General features: G+C 37.3%; 1 protein-coding gene across 4 annotated transcripts in view; it reads right to left on the minus strand.

Moving 5' to 3' along the window:
- Arhgap32 (Rho GTPase activating protein 32) overlaps nt 1-12,067 on the minus strand; it is a 197,459-nt gene that overhangs the window by 76,726 nt on the left and 108,666 nt on the right. Inside the window, exon 1 of one of the 4 annotated variants that reach the window (XM_090319707.1) lies at nt 11,719-11,961. The exons of the other annotated variants lie outside the window; for them this stretch is intronic. The gene's annotated coding sequence lies outside the window, so the exon portion shown is untranslated. Of the gene's footprint in view, nt 1-11,718; nt 11,962-12,067 lie in introns of those variants that run through there. 4 annotated transcript variants of the gene reach the window in all.

The following is a 12,067-nucleotide window of genomic DNA, read 5'->3' on the forward strand; positions in this document are numbered from 1 at the left end:
GAACACTGCTTACAACATTAATGAAGACAAATTAGTTAGTCAGGAAAGCAGTATCATTGGAAGTTGATATTATTATTACTATTATTACCCCTGGGGCTTGAACTCAGATCTTGGGCACTGTCCCCAAGCTTTTTGCTCAAGACTACTGCTCTATTTGAGCCACAGCCCCACTATGGCATTTTCACAAGTTTCCTAAAGATAAGTCTCACAGACTTTCCTACCTGACTTTCCTACCTGGGCTGGCTCAGCCTTCTGAGTAGCCAAGATTAAAGGAATGAGCAACAAGTGTTCAGATATATTATGATTACTATTATTATTTTGTTGCTTTGTTTTAAGTCCCAAGCCAAGAAATCACTGTTGAATCTGCTCCTATGTTTTCTGTCATGTTGTATTGTTTTTGCTTCTGGTGTATGACTTGGAACAAGAGTTAATTTTTGTACAGATATGAGATTCTATTTGGTGGCTATGTAAATAAATGATATTTTCAGCATTTAATGGTGTCAGCCACCTCAGTGAAATTCTGTTTACCAACATATGCGATTTTATTTGGGTTCTCTCTTCTCTATGACATTGGTCTAAATGTCTTGTCTTTATGATAGTACCACACTCTTAATTGATATAGCTTTGCAGTGAGTTTTGAAATAAAAAAACAGTCCTTCAACTTTGTTTTTGATGTTTTATTTTGTGCTTCTTACTGGTGCTTGAATTCAGGGCCTTGTACTATTTATTCATTACTATTTATCACTTACAACTACTATTCTATCATTTAGCCATGCCTCCAGTTCCATCTTTCTGCTTATTTGGAAGAGTCCTGTGTATTTGTCTGCCTGGCATGGACTTGAATTTCAATTCTAGATCTCAGCCTCCTGAGTAGCCAGAATTATAAACATGAGACACTGGTGCCTAGCTTAATTTTGGTCCTTTTTTAAGATTGTTTGCACTCTGGAGTCCTTGAGAAGTCACAGCAATTTCAAGATAGATTTTTCTATTTATGGAAAAAGTGCCATTTGGGATTTTAAAAGAAATAATATGGATCCTGCAGATTACTTAGGGAATACTGACAACAATGTCAAGTCATAGAATCCATGGCCTGTTTACTAAGGACTTATATAAATTATCATAGCAACATTTTGAAGTTGTCAATGTATAAGTCTTTTTCCTAGTTGTAGTTTTTATTGCCATAGTTTCTTTCTGATTTGATCTTGAGGTCTCTCTGTTGAGAGCTGCCATTAAGACAGCTGAGTAGGAAGATGTATTTGCTTTGAAAGTTATCACAAAAGGATCACCTGTATAAATTGAAAAGCTGCACCACAAGCTGTGTTTTAAAAAACAAAACATAGTAAAAACACATTTGACAGATTGGTAATCTGAGGAAAGGAGAGTGATGGGCCTGGAGAAGTATCTGCAACTTACCGGGGATCATTATATCTTGATGAATGACTAGCTAAATAAAATTCTTCAGTTTACTTACAGACTTTTCTTCCTCCCAAATTCCCAAGGTAAATATGCTAGATAATCACCAACTGAGTAGCCTAATCACACTAGTTTTTCCTACTTTTTCTAAAACGAGCCGTCTTTTTGCAAGCCCAGGAACAAAGCCCAACTAAACCTTAATTACTCCTGTCTCTGGAAACTTGTCTCTCCCATCTGTTCTTTTCTTCCACCCCAGCTGTCAGGTCTCTAATTCTAGGCCTCACTGTACCTAATCACATAGTGGACATGCACAACAGTCTAACTGGCCATCTCTATTTTCCATCACACACTGGGCATAGTACTCTCTTCTTAATATTTAGCATTATTTTCTACACTCCTCCTAAAAGAAGTAAAAAGTGAGTCCCAAATCCCTTAGGCAACCACCAAACAATGCATTTCTCCAAATACTTTCCAAAACTGTATATTCCCATAATCATTTTTCCATTCATCCTTTCATCCTCTTTCCTCCTAGGTAACTAATTTTCTTCCCTGAATGTCTTCCATTTCTGTCAAAGTATCCAATTTCCTTCCAGTCATCAATAAAGGTAAATCTTTAACTGCCATAGAAAATAACCTCTCTCGCATATGAATATCTACAACCACACTCACAAAACATTTACTTTCTCCTATGGTATACTGTCTGGGATACTATTAGTTTTCCCTAAGGATAAACTATTCTGCCAGAGGTATCACAGAGGTGGTTAGCACACACAAAATATCCAATAAGACCATCTGGCATGGACTGTTTTTGTTTTGTTTTTGGCCAGTCCTGGGCTTCAGCTCAGGGCCTGAGCATTGTCCTTGGACTTTCTCAAGACTAGACATCTACCACTTGAGTCTCAACACCACTTCTAGCTTTTTTTCTATGTATGTGATACCGAGGAATCGAACCCGGGTCTTTGTGCATGCAAGGAAAGCACTCTACCACTAGGCCAAACTCCTGGTGCCATTTCTATCCTTTTTTTTTTTTTTTTTGCTGGGTCATGGGGCTTTGAACTCTGGGCCTGAGCTCTTCAGTTCAAGGCTACCTTCCTAGGGAGCCACAGCCCCACGTCCAACATGGACTGTTTTGGGGTTTTTTGGGTTTTTTTTTTTTTGCCAGTCTTGGGCTTGAGCTCAGGGCCTGAGCACTGTCCTTAGATTTTCTCAAGGCTAGAGCTCTGCCACTTGAGCCTCAGCACCACTTCCGGCTTTTTTTTCTATGTATGTGGTACCGAGGAATTGACCCGGGTCTTCATGCATGCTAGGCAAGCACTTAAACCACTAGGCCAAACTCTCAGCCCCAACACGGACTGTTTTAACACATTTTATACACAAGTCTGAACACAAATGTGTTTTATGGAGTACCTACACAGGTACCAAGAGTACACATTATAAAAGAGTAGGTTAGCCTCAGTTGATGAGTAGATCAACAAGATGTGATATTTATACACAATGGAATTGTATGCTGCTATCAGAAAGAACGACATTGCCCCATTTGTAAGGAAATGGAAAGACTAGAAAAAATCATATTAAGTGAATAAGCCAGACTCAAAGGAACACAGGCTCAATGGTTTCCCTCATTTGTCATAATCAGTAGAAACATTGGGCTCTCCTAGTAGAGATTTACAATAGAATAAAACCTAGATACATAAGGCCATATTGTATGACACTAAATGAAAGGACCTCCAGGATATAGAAACAAAAGCCATATAATGAGTGATTGTTGTCCTTAATGTACTTAATCTCTTTTGCTGTCCCTTGGTTATCTCATATTGTTACAGTATTTCACCTTGTTATCGATATACTGTATATATGCATATTTGGTTATTTGAAATCGGATAGGGAAGGGGGGAAAACAAGATGAGGGGCAGGGATGGAGGGAGGGAAATGGAAACCAAGACATGAGAAAGGGTATCAATGTATGTGAAGTAATGCACCTTCTATCTGGTGAATATAATGTAACCTGTCTATTAATTACATATATGGGAAAAAACAAAACAAAAAAAAGAGTGGGTTAGGTCAGGAGTCTGGCCTAGTGGTAGAGTATTTGCCTAACATGCAAAAAGACCCAGGTTCGATTCCTCAGTAACCACATACATAGAAAAAAGCTGGAAGTGGTGCTGAGGCTCAAGTGATAGAGGTCTAGCCTTGAGAAAAAGTCAAGGACATTGCTCAGGCCCTGAGCTCAGGATTGGCAAAAAAAAAAAAAAAAAAAAAAAAGAGTGAGTTATATTTGCCTGTCTTTATAACATGAACCTCAGTGATCTAAATAATTTTCCCTTCCTCCAAGTTAACAATGTAACATACAGCCTCTATTAGGAATAGTAAGATTTTCAAATCCCATATTACTAAATTGTTCCAACTCTATATTTGGCATTATGTTTCCTGTATAAACTACTTTCATCACTATGGAAACCAGTCACAATTAGTGTTGTTAGGATCTTTAAATATACAACTTACTCAGAAGCCTCCAAATGTTCATAAAAGTACTTTCTGTATATGGAGCATTGAAGAACAGAGAAGGTAAAATATAATACTCCACCCATAGCAAAAGCCATTCATACATGCCTAATCAACAGATTGCAAAGGGCAAAGAAAGAGTTCATTCATAATTTCTAGTGCTACAATGATTGAAAATTCATTGTCCATACCTATGGACCTTTCTCAAAGTAGTCCACCCACCCTATCTTTAATTCCTAATAGACAAAACCAAAATACAAATTCAAAACTATACATTTCAGGACTGGTAGAAAACTAACTCCATTCATCCCAAATCCCACCTTACACATGGAGTATATCTGGTTCGCCATACCTCTCTCCATGAAGAACTAGGACGTAAGAATCAACATAAGTTACACTATGAGTAAAAAGGCCTGGCCCAGTGATTTTATCAAGGTGAAAGAGGTATGTATCAAACTGTGACGAACCAACGTGTTAGTGTGTAACTAGGATAACATTTTGGATTCTTCATAGTTTCAAACTCAGCAATAATAAGCACATTCCATTTAACTCCTGTCACCGAAATGCATATGCAATCATAGTTCCATGGTGAATATATGCATATGTGTTTATATTTACTGATTTATAATCTAAGCACTTTTACAGTCTTGTATTACATAAAGTAAAACGAGGTCAAGTTGAAAACCAGGTCTTAGAAAAGAGCTAGCACTCATAACTCAGTACCTGAATATTCATTTCACAAGAATAATTTGCTGTAAGAGGGGGTATTACCAGAGAATATACAGAAAATTAAAACCAAAATTTTCTTTTTTTTTGATTTGAGGAAAATTAAACTCTGTGGTTAGAGTAAGAATAGTGAAATATTAGCCTAACTTTTGTTTCAGATGTTTCTAGTATTTTAACTCAAAAATCTACAAGTAAATCAAATGCAGGAAATAGTCTTTTCATTAGTTAATTCATGTTTATCATTAACGAAAGTGTCACTATAACAAAGCATTTGGGGAAGGCTTCAGCACGGCCTCAATCCTGACAGCACTGCTGGCAGTCAGCAGGGCGAGCGCGCGCATGGCTCGCATGGAACAGATAAGGTTGATTCCAGCAAAGAACCTGAGAACCACTGAACTGCTTCCAAAGTTACTGAGCAATTTAGTCTGTATTTTATTTACCATCTCACTTAATTCTCACAGTATCTGTGATGTAACAAATAGATCAATTTGTTCTGCTCAACAAATAAGGAAATGGAGGACTGCAGATGCTAAAGAACTTATTTAAGATCAGTTTATACTGCATTATTATAAGCATACTTTTAAGCTTTCAATTACATTAAAGACACAAGGAATTTCAAAACTATGGCTCATAGTTTGATCAAAATAATGGTTCTAAGCCATGGGCAGTGGCTCAAGCCTGTGTTCTCAGCTACAGGGGAAAGCCGCAATCAGTAGATCATGATCAGAGGACAAATGGCAGTCTCCATTTCAATCAACACGCCAGGTAAGGTAGCATACATCTATCATCCCAGCTATGACAATGAGACATTGTAGACTAGAGAAGTAGAGCAAGATATTACTTTTAAAGAATAACCTAAGGCAAAAAGGGCTTGAAGTGTAGCTCAAATGGTACCGTGATTGCCACTGCTTGCCCCAAACTCAAACTCCAGTACTGCTCTAAAAACATTTTTTATAAAGTACCTCTGCTGGTTTATTCTTTTCTGCACTACAAAAGAACACACAGAATAGCTCTGGATTAAGATGGCCTTGATTCAAATACAATAGATTCAAAACCAAATTAGGGTTGTTTTAATTTGCATTTCTTTTATGACCAGAGATGTTGAGCATTTCTTCATGTCTATAGGCCATTTTTATTTCTTCTTCAGAGAAGACTCTCTTTAAGTCTTTGGCCCATCTTTTAATGGGATGGTTGTTTCTTTGGAGATTAGTTTTGCAGTGATTCAATTTTTTGAGCTGTTGATATATTTTAGATATGAGGCTTTTGTCAGTTATATGGTTAGTGAAGATTTTCTCCTACTCTGTAGGCTTTCTAGTTAAATCTGCTAGCTATGTCCTTTGCCATACAGAAGCTCTGCAGTCTAATGCAGTCCCACTTATCCAGACTTTCTCTGATTTGTTGTGTTTCTTGGTCCTTATTAAGAAAGTTTCAACCTGTGCCAAGGAGACCTAGTGTATCTCCTATTCCTTCTTGTAAAGTTTTCAGTGTATCTACTTTTACCTCAAGGTCTTTGATCCATTTGGAGTCAATCCTAGTGCAGGGTGACGAAGAAGGATTCAAATTTAGTTTTCTGCAGGTGCTTAGCCAGTTCTGCCAGCACCACTTGTTAAAGAGGCTGTCTTTCTTCCATTCTATTTTTTTGGCTCCCTTATCAAAGATTGGGTGGCCATAGATCTGTGGGTTAATATCTGGGTCCTCAGTTCTATTCCGTTCGTCTTCAGGCCTGTTCTTATGCCAGTGTCAAGCTGTTTTGGTCACTATAGCTCTGTAATAAGAGTCTAAAGTTTGGTATTGAAATTCCTCCTGCGCTGTTCTTCCTGCTAAGAAGTGTTTTTGGTATGAGGGGTCTTTTATTATTCCATATGAAATTTTGGATTGCCTCTTCTATTTCTTTAAAGAATGACATTGGGATATTGATGGGTATTGTGTTGAATTTGTAGATAGCCCTTGGCAAGATGGCCATTTTCACGATGTTGATTCTTCCAATCCAGGAGCATGGGAGGATTTTTTCCATTTCCTCAGTTCTGCTTTAATTTCCTTTTTCAGGGTTTTTAAAAGTTTTCATCAAAAAGGTCCTTTACATTCTTAGCTAATTCCTAGATACTTTATTTTCTTTGAGGCAATTGCAAAAGAAGTTGCTTTCCTGATTGTTGCCTCGTTCCGCTCATTGTTGGCATATAGGAAGGCAGTTGATGTTTGAGGGTTAATTTTATACCCTGCTACCTTGCCAAAGTTTTGAATCAGCTTAAACAGCTTGGGAGTAGAGTCTATAGGGTTCTTTAAATACAGAATCATGTCATCTGCAAAGATGGAAAGTTTCACTTCCTCTTTCCCTATTTGGATCCCCTTTATGCTTGCCTCTTGCCTTATTGCTCTGGCTAGGAATTGTAATACTATGTTAAAGAGGAGTAGAGAGAGTGGGCATCCTTGTCTCGTTCCTGATTTTAGAGGGAATGGCTTTAGCTTTTCGCCATTAAGTATAATGCTAGCTTGGGGAATGGTCCTTGGATTCCTAGTTTCTCCAGAGCTTTTAGCATAAAGGGGTGTTGGATCTTGTCAAATGCCTTTACTGCATTTATTGAGACAATCATGTGATTTTTGTCCTTGCTCCTATTGATGTGTTGAATTATATTAATTGACTTGCATATGTTGAACCAGCTTTGCATCCTTGTGATGAAATCCTGTTTGATCATAGTGTATAATTTTTTGATGAGTTGCTGAAGACGATTGGCCAGTATTTTGTTGAGAAGTTTTGCATCAATATTCATCAAAGAAATGAGTCTATAGTTCTCTTTCTTTGATGAATCTCTGTCTGGTTTTGGGATGAGGGTTATACTGGCTTCATAGAATGACTTTGGCAAAGAGCCTTCGTTTTCAATTTCGTTGAAGAGCTTGAGGAGTACTGGTGTGAGCTCTGCTTTGAAGACCTTATAGAATTCAGCCGTGAATCCATCTGGCCCTGGGCTTTTCTTAGATGGAAGGTCTCTTATTGCCATTTCTATTTCAGTGCTTGAAATAAGTCTGTTTAGTTGGATTAGGTTTTGTTTAACTACAGTTTCTTTGAAACTGTTGTAAAGAATTAAGAGGATAATGTAAAACAGAAATCCATTTTTAATTGTAGTATTACACTTCACTATACTTAATATTTAGGTGAAACATCACTATCTCTTTCCACATTTCTCTATATCAAACCATGGCAGTATTTCCCTTACATAGGTCTTGTATACAAAGCTAAAGACACAAGTATTAAACTCATAGTTTCCTACACCTTATTTCTGTCAAAATCTGAGATCTTGCAGTGTGGTAAATTTAACCCAACATTTCACAAGAAACTGGATAAAAAGAAAGATACTAGTTGACAGCTTCAGAAAACCAACTATACCATTAAAAGGAATATAAAGCAAACACAGCCACCATTGTACTATCTTGCACACTAGATGGCAGTATGACATAAAGCATAGCAGATCAGTTTAATGCTACAAAATCGAGCATTTCTTTGCAAGCTGCACAGTTGCAAGTTGCAAGTTGTGTAATGTGAGCAATTTGGGGGTATATGAAATACTATAACAGACAGAAGTAAAATAAAGACATTTAAATTTACTTTCTTTTCCCTTCAGGGCCCGGGTACTATTCTGGAGCTCTTTTCTGCTCAAGGCTAATGTTCTACCACTTTGAACAATGGCTCTACTTTCGGTGTTCTGGTGGTTAATTGGAGAAAGAGCCTCCAAATTTTCCTGCACAGGCTGGCTTTGAACTGTGATCCTTAGGATCACCTTGAGTAGCTAGGATTACAGGTGTGCCACCAGTGCCCAGTAGAAATTTACCAAACATGTGCCGTTACTTAAAGCAAGAAGCCCTTTCTAATACTTCTTTTTTGAAGTTTTAATTTCTCAAAAACAATACAAAATATGCATCAAAACCTATAGAATTTGGCTGAAATACTGTTGAGGAAACTAAATTTGAAAATATTAAAAACACAGTAGTTTACTAAGTATTATTTGTTATTAATACTTAGTTCTTATAATCCTTAATACTAATAGTACTTACTTAATAGTACTTCAATAGTTCTTAATAGTTTATTGAGTACTATTAATAAAGGGGATAACAGGATAGTTTAGAATAAATCACAAGTTTAATATGCAAAAGACTTCAAACATCCAGCACTCCTTCCTAAAAGCCCACAAAAATATCAGTATCTGAAAATGAGCTACCTGTAGCATTTTATTTCTCTAAAGGAAACATCACATATAAACCATATAACATTAATATTGAACCAAGCTGGTTATGAAAAATATTGCTTTTGGTAATAGATGCAAAAAGAATATAAATGTTATTCTAAAATCATTTCAAGGAAAACAAGTAAACTAAAAGGACTTAACTTTTAAGCCAGGATTCACACTCAACAAAGTAAAATTTTAAAAAAGTTTGCTTAGTGATTAAAGGCATGAAAAAACTTAGTTTAATCTTGTTTCTTTGATAAAATTTCATTTTAAAGCTACCTTGTACACAACTTATACCACATAAAAGCTGCAAACTATAAGAAAAAGCTACATTAAATACTTTTCTGAATATTAAAAATTGACCTACCAAGCCGGGCACGGTAGCTCATGCCTATAATCCTAGTCACTCAAGAGGCTGAGATCTGAGGATCGCAGTTCAAAGTCAGCCCTGGCACAACAAAGCCCTAGAGACTCATCTCCAATTAATCACCAGAAAACTGGAAGTGGCGCTGGGGTAGGGCAGTAGCCTTGAGCTGAAGAGCTCAGGGACAACACCCAGGCCCAGAGTTCAAGTCCCACGACCAACAACAGCAACAACAAAAATCTGACCAACCAATACTAGAACAAACCTAGATAGACTAATAATCAAATTACAGGCTGAAATGCCAATTAATGTTAAACCACTTAATTGGGAATCAGACCCCAAAGGTTTCTACAGGAAAATTTCAGTAAACCTTCAAATAATCAAGCTATTTCAGGGAATGTATATTTAAGAAATGGAAATACAAGTAGAAATCCCCCAAACTCAAACTAGGGGGGAAATACAGAATATAAGTCAACAACGCTAGTTAACACATACAAAATTACCAAATCTTAGCCAAGTAAAAAGTATTTAAAAATATTTAGAACAGAAAGTGTCCCAGGAATGTAAAGATGGTGTGATAATCTATTTCTACAGCAAGGCAATATTTTTAAATGAGTAATTTTTTAAAAAACTTGTATTATTTATTTTTTTTGCCAGTCCTGGGGCTTGAATTCAGGGCCTGAGCACTGTCCTTAGGCTTTCCTCAAGGCTAGCACTCTACCACTTGAACCACAACACCACTTTTGGCTTCGAACCACAATCCTCAGATCTCAGCCTCCTAACAGGCGTGAACCACCGTGTCCCGCTCCCAGTATTTATTTTTAAAGACAACTTATCTGCATTCTGGGGAAGAGGACTAAAATAGGATCATGCTACAGCACAGGTTTTCCTGTCCCTTTTCTAATTCACTTTGTCCCAACCTCAATTCATCAAATCAGAGTTCATAGTTCATCTACAATATCCTGCCTGGAGAAAGTACATTCTCTGTCATCTCATGCTCTAGAGTATCCAAGAACTGCATTGTCTGCTCATTGTGAAGATAAGGAAAAGAGGACAATCTCATCCTTGGTCCAGAAAGTGTGCCTCAATGTTTACATAAGTTGCCTAAGGTCACTGCTGGAGAATAGCTAACTAGGATTTTTAACACACTTGCGAAACCAAAATCATATGTATAGCCAATCCACCAAAAAAATAGACATAGCCTTGAGAGTCACTATTATCAGGTACACACTAAGTTAGCAATGTGTGGATGCTCTGGTGGTACCTAAGAAACACTCCTGGCTCAACTATATTATTTGTAGAACCCCTGGAAGGTTACTTCATCACTCAAATGCCTACCTCTTTAAACAGGAAAGCAGTGAACTTACTCAAAAAATTTATGTAAGTTATTAATCAAGCTTGATTTTTTTAAGTGTATGGTTTGTTGACCAACACATACTCATCAACCTACCTCCCATGGATACCAAACTGAAAACTCTGATCACATATTAACATATATGCATAGAAACTCCAGTCTGTTAGTCCATACCCCAGAACACAAGACAGAGAATCCTAAAAAGTAGGTATGGTCAGACCCTTTACTTTAAAGATCCTTTAAAGATAGAAGCAAAAAAATTCTGGATGAGAGCACTGATTTATATCTAATTACTTTCAGTAACAACTATATTTTCCAGTCTACATAAAAATAGTAATTTCTAATATAGATGTTAATAATTTCCAAGATATAGTACATCATAACTGTAATCACATAACTTTGGAGATTAGGGCATGAGGAGGATCAAGAGTTCAAGGCAAATTCTACCTTCCTCCATTCTTATTCGTAACTGAAATCACTTAAACATTTTTGTCTTGGTTTTTTAAAAATAAAAATATATTAACACATGTCATACTAGAGATTTACATTTATTTAGATTGATTTATACATTTAGAGGATCTGGAGGGATAGAGCCCTAAATATATTTTTTTTCTCTTTCATCCATTGTGGGGCTTGAACTCAAGGCCTAGGCTTTGCCCCTGAACTACTTTTGCTCAAGGCTAGCACTTTGAGCCACGGAGTCACTTTAGTCCAGTTTTCTGGTGGCTTACTGGAAGTAAGTCTCACAGACTTTTGTGCCCAGTCTGGCTCTGAATGGCATTCCTAGATCTCAACCTCTTATGTACCTAGGATTACAGGCATGAAGAACTATATTACTGAAGAATTGAGTTGAGACATAATAAAAAGAAACAATTAAGAAAGCCACTGACAGTTTGAATAACCTGCTAATAACAGCCCTACTCAATATAAGGTTGAAAAACCTATTCAGACATACATCATTTTTTACTGATTTTGACTTCAGTTAGCTCTTCTAGTCTCACACTGAAAATGAATGCTACCAGATTCATTTTCCAAGACCACGTTTAAGATCTAATGTGTTGCAATAAGTCTATTCTAAAAACAATATACTTATAAAGTAATATAAAATATGAACTGAGGCATTACAATTCCTACTTTACCTGTTTTCCTACAGGACAGCATATAGCACTGACTGAAAGTTAACGTTACTGTGTCTGGGTTTTAGGTCTTCCCACTCAACCATAAAATGTACAATTATAAACGGAAAGCCTGATTTGCCGATTACATGCAGTTCTGACTAGGCACAATTTAAAACCACCAAAAAATAGTAACAAATTTTTAAAAATCTCCAGTGGCTGCAGCAGCTCACAAGGAGTGTCACAGGCCAGAGAGTGGCGGGGACCTCAGTGCTCAGCCCCAGCGCTGCTCAGGCTCGCAGGGCGGGCCCAGGCTCACGCGCGCGAGCGCGCGCGCGCGGCTGAGACAGAGGCTCGCGCCGGTGGGGTGGGG

The sequence above is a fragment of the Megascapheus bottae genome, chromosome 27, assembly GCF_031878675.1.
Source record: "Megascapheus bottae isolate mThoBot1 chromosome 27, mThoBot2.hap1, whole genome shotgun sequence".
NCBI lineage: Eukaryota > Metazoa > Chordata > Mammalia > Rodentia > Geomyidae > Megascapheus > Megascapheus bottae.